The following is a 5799-nucleotide window of genomic DNA, read 5'->3' on the forward strand; positions in this document are numbered from 1 at the left end:
CCTCAAAAATGCTAATCTTCTCTCTGCACATGAAGTTTTCTCCTTTCAGTGTGACTTGATTCTGACTGACAGATTTCTACTAGCATTTTTTTGTCTATTCTATTTTCAAATGAGTATTGTACACAAAACATAAAATTTTGTTTTGGTAAGAAAAGGAAGATATCTAATGGATCAAGATTATACACAATTGCTACTGAACATTCAAAAAAAGGAGAACATATGTCACCACGGTTAAAGAAATTATAGATGCTAAAAAATTAAATTGCAAAAACTAAAATATCTAGAGTAATTAAAGGATATATGAGTTTGGATAAAAACAAAGACCTTAGTTCTGCATGCCTGTGAGCACATTTATAAAGCCAAAATTCTCAATATACACTCCTGTCTCACTTACTAAAGCTATTAACATGCATATAGTTAAGCAGGTTTATAAGACACTGGAACACTGTGCAACTTATTCTCTCATTATTTTGAGGGGTTCCTAGAGAACTGCAGCTTTCAATTCTAAGAATTTCCTTGATCCTTTCTTTAGAGCCGGGAGTTACCTTCATCTTCTAACATAATCGCAAATTCAGACAGGAATCATAAGTTGGTGTATCATCACCTAAATTTTAAACTGTAACCCAGGGAGAAAACTGGAGTAATTGCAATCCTTCATCTAATAGGGAATCTATTGTATCAGGTTTACTGAACATGAAATGCCTTATGCACAAAAGCCTGTGCCTGAAGAACTCAAAGCTAGAAAAACTCTTTGAAGTATCTGTTATATATTCTGTAAACAGCCTTTTCTTCTATCAGCATTCTGCTCAACACACTGCAAGAGACAGAAATTCAGCCTTAGAGTCAGACAAGTCAATATCTCCCTGCATCTCTCTGCTATGTACCTACAGAAAAACCTTGACTGTGAGGAACTAACACTCATACCAGACTCACCTAAGAGAGTCAGGAGTTGGAAGGGTTATCAAGCACCCCAGAAAAACCCCAAAGCCCAGCCACAGACACTAGGAAGCAAAAAAAACCCAAAACTCAGCCACAGACACTAGGAAGCCAGGAGAGGGTCCAGCTACCAGCTCCTTACCCGTCTGGGGCACCTTAATTTCAACCCCGTTCCCAGCTGCCCAGGCTTTGGAGGATGTTGTGGCTCTTTGGAGGTGGCAGGAATGCCCTTCCTCTTCTGAGGCTCCTCTGGGTTGACCCTGCCACATAAACATACASTTCAGAGCTGACTTGATCCTTATACTGGCCTCCTGGCCTCAAGGGTGGCTTGAAGCCCTTGCATGCCATGTGGTCTTTCTTTCTCCAGGARCTAGAACCTCCTAATCATCATCATTCAACTTCCCCAGCCATCAGATCTTCTCAGGTCAGTCCTGAAACCTCCCTGACCTCAGAAGGTCCTCAGAGGTAGCTCAAGCACCAATACTCCATTCTTGGAGGGCGTTGACTTCATTCTCTACCTGGCTTCAGGAGTAGCTTAATCCCCAAGCCATGTTGCAATGTTCTGTAGTCCCCTTGGCCCCCAGGGRCAACCCAATCTTCTGCAACCACATAGTTTAAGAGGTCAATTCAGGGAAAGTTGGATTGTCCCACCCTTGGTCAACCCCAGTGACAGCTTTAGCATCTCAGCTTCCTGCTGCTGGTCACACACACCCACACCCATTCCAGCCATACTGGCATGAACTGGCCCCAGCCACCCCACAGGAGCYYCAAAGCCTAGGCAGGGGTGACTTGRGAAGCCCTCACCTAYAAGGCACTGTCCTGTAGGATCTGAACAGGGAGATGTGGGAGCTGGTATGGAGGTCCCTCAACACTCCCAGACTGCTGAAGGCAGTGACGACTTGGGTGGAGGTCTATCCTGGAACTCCTGTCAGCTGGAGCAGCAGGAGACAGGGCAGAAGACAAAGCCRTGACAGTAGACAAAGGTCCAGCCAGGACACAGGACTAGAGGCAGGGGACAAATATGCCTCCAACAATATAGTTTGAAGCAAGACTGAATGCTCAGAACTRAGCTTAAATGGACAACCCAGGATGTGGGCAGAGGATAGGGGTGGAGGGCCCAGATGAGGCTGGTCAGGGACATTAAAGGCTGTTGATGCCTTCAGTGCCCCAACACCCTGTCAGAGTTCTCACTGTAACACAGGGCTGGATGGGGAAAGATGCAGAAAGGAGCTTCCACATTAGCAGAGTGAGAGTCTCTTTGTCTTGGGGACCAGTCTGGCTTCCTCCACTCTATGATTTGCATCAAACACAACTTYTAACTTTTTCACATCCTCAGGATGTTAAAAGCCCATTGACAGAAGCTTGATGTAAAAACTAGGAGTTAAGCACTGTCTGTTTCAGACCTAGGTGGAGAAGGCACAGMGCCTGCAGCAGGGAGGGCAGGCAAAGGCTGGGAAGCAGAGCATTCCAAGCAGCTCCTAAGGTGCAGCCCTAAATGGCACATTTTGGAAAGGCATCACACTTGGATGTGATGAAGCGATACCACTTAATGAAATTTCTTGTGAGATTAGCACAGGAACCACAACTGCTTTGACACTGAGAAGTGAATGTCTCTGTGAGAATTGCGTTTTTCCTGTGATTTCATGGACTGAAGCGTTCTGCATCAAAGTAGCAGAGATCCAGAGAGTTCTGCAAGGAGGAAAAGGATGAAAATCTGAAATTCACAGAGGCAAAAAGAATMAAAAAATGTATTCCAATGTAGCCTGGAAGTAAATACCACGTTAATGAGATACTGAAAGAGACTCATAGGCTGCCGAGAACTCATACTGTGCCAAYGTAAAGGTTTTACTTCCTCTTCAGGAACCTTGGGGCAAGGGTGTTAAAGCACCAGGACAGCCGTGATGGCTCTACAAGTCTGAGCAAATATAGCATTCACACTGCTGTTTGTACAGAAATCAGTTTGGCCTTGGGACCTGGAGCTGTCACACTTGTAGGACCAAGGAGAAGTTAACACAATCACACAATTTCTAGGTTTGCTGTTTAGCATGGTGCATCTAGAGGCTCTRCATGAAGGGAGGGTCATCTGTCCAGGATCCAGGGAAGTGACTTTTAAAACCAGAGAAGTCCAGAGCACTCGATGTGTATGCCATGCACTAAAGAACTCTAGCACGCAGACAAAAGTTTTGCCAACTCGGTTCTCTGTGGTGTTGCTCATGTTGAGTGACAACAGGATTGCCTAGTAGACTGAAATTTACTGCCTGCTTGTAATGTGAATACAGTTTTAAACAGCTTTGGATCCTTTCTAAGGCATYAGGAGTAACCCCAAAGATTAAAAACAAATTTGTAATTCATTTGGTTGGAAAAAAAAACCCCATGTTGTCAGGACTAACAAAGATTTGTGCAATGGCTGTCGGGGCTGTCAAGCCCTAACAGAGTCCTCATGAATTCCTGCTGTAGTATTTATTGCCTGAAGGTTCACTGCTCAGTAAACAGAATGGTACATTTAAATTTAAGATTGCTTTTAGGATTTGCTACTCCTGGGCATGGACAGGCTAAAGGAGATGATGGAATTCCTTAAAAGAGGCAGTAAATTCAACAGGGCTAAATCATTTGTTTGGATTCCAGCCATGGCATGAAAGCTTGGAGCAAGAGAGGCTGATTGGTTTGATGGAAAGGAAAAGAAGCATTCTTCTTGGGTACATAGTGCAACCATACCCCTGACTACAGAGATGGAAATGAAACACTGAGGCAGGAAAGGGGAACGGGCATGAGAGAAAGAATTTGCTCTGCTCTGTTTCTGATAGTGGCAGCCAGAACTGGCAATTGAAACAATCTCCAACGGGTTACATCTGTGGCAGCAAAGACWTATGTTCTTACCCATCTCCTCTAATTTCTGATAAACACACTGGAAATTTCAAACTTGTTAAAAGGAGTTCAAGAAGGTTGAATCTGAACGTCAAGCAGCATGGTCATTTCATCACAGCTCTCTGACACAAAGGGGGATATATTGTGTGGATTTTCCYATCCCATTTTCTTCATAATGATCTTCTGTATGTGGCACAACGCATGACACATGGGTGATAATCCTCATATCAAGCATGAGGATATTCCTGGCAGGTCATCACTTGCCTGTGAAGGCTATTTAAGCCTCTTAGGTCTTTACAACTTTTCTCTGGTATTAATTTTCCAATGTCCACAGTTTCATATTCCTCCTTGGATCCGGTGATGACAAGGGAGGACAATGCCATATGGTGCCAGAAAGCATTGGATTTTGGTAGTTTAGAGGGTGGTGGAGTTAACAAAGACCAGATTTTGAGGCATTAATTTCAGGAACTCCTGAGTACAAATAAGATATTATACAYCAAGAGAGAGCCCTACATCCACTACTTACTTGCTCTCTCTTCTTTTTCTTAAAAGAGAGAGCTCTTCTCCATTCAGTTCATGATCCAGATTGATTACTGGGGAAGGCTGGGATGGGACCCTAATTGGCCTGGTCACCCTCACTGCATCCATATCATCAGCTCAATTACCCCATTTCAGCTGAGGTCTGGGTCATTAGGCCTGCTCTGAGCTGCCTGTTCCTGAATTATCATTCCAATTTTCTGGGTTGGCCTTGGATCCAACCTGTGACCTCATCTTTGCTTGATGCTGGTTGGACTGTTGCTGGGCCCTATTGCAGTCATGACCCCACTGGGCTGCTGTGGGACTGCCTCAATCTGTGGGTTGTGAGCTTCAATGATCCCTGAAAACTCACCCCATCTCCTGAAGCCTCATCAATGCACACCCTCTACCCATGCTCAGGAGCCCCATTTCAGCTTGATGGCACGTTGTTGAGCCTTGTTGCTATCAAACTCATCATGTTGCTCTGTTCACCCTGCCCAGACACRTTGGGACTGTGCCCTAAGAGCCAGGGCACTGCTCTGTCTGTGCTATGATCACCCTCAGCTCACCTTCCTGTGTGAAGCAGCCTTGAGACTGCTCCTCTCTGACCTTYTGTGGGCATTGTAGGAGAAAGGGAAGTCTGCAAGAGACGGCTGGGAGAGAGAGGGAGATGAGAGAAGCCTGGGGAAGGTGGCACTCCCCAGCTGCCACCACTAATTCTCATGTCTCTGACAGCTGATCTCAGCTGTGTCAGAGGAGATCACAGCAAATGTAGTTTCTCCTGCACTTCAGGTGGGGCAGTGATAGCTCCCACTCTTTGTAACTAGGTGCATTCTCCTCCCATTCACCTCATTCCTACCTAGGAGCTACCTACTTTGGAAACATCTCTGTGGGGTGGATCAGCCTCCTTTAGGGCTGAAGGMAGATCTGAAGGCAATATCTTTTAATTCCCTGGGAAAATGTCCAAAGTCTGGTAACTACTGCCTCATGAGCAGACAGATTGYCTCTTGCCTTCCACACCTCTGGAATGGCCTTATTTCTTCTCTTTTTTGGTGTTCCCATCTGGAGCCAGATGCCGTTTCCATAGCTGCATCTTGTAAAGTGGGCAGCAATGAGACTTTATCTCATCCAGACCCAGTGGTGGGCAAGATAACCTGGTCATACCTGGAGGGATTGAGGAGGAGGAGGTGATGAAGGCAAAGCCTCACTGGAAGTGATCCACCAGGTCCAATTGAGACTAATATTTAGAAGAATGTTATAGCAGGGTTATCCATAGTTACAAAGTTAAAGGAAAAGTAATGTAAATGCAGATGGAGCTTGTCCCGTCATCCTTCAGGACACATAATATCAACCAAAGACAGAGGAAAAGAGCAGCAGAACAGCCTCTATTCAGCAGGGAGCACATGCAGCTGCTTAAAAGACCTTCTGAGTGTGGCTGGGTTATTCACATGTGCAGAGTTAAGTGTGTACTTAGGCTTTCTC

Source organism: Malurus melanocephalus, unplaced genomic scaffold (genome assembly GCF_030028575.1).
Source record: "Malurus melanocephalus ecotype Western Australia unplaced genomic scaffold, MMel_1.1 scaffold_61, whole genome shotgun sequence".
Taxonomy (NCBI): Eukaryota; Metazoa; Chordata; class Aves; order Passeriformes; family Maluridae; genus Malurus; species Malurus melanocephalus.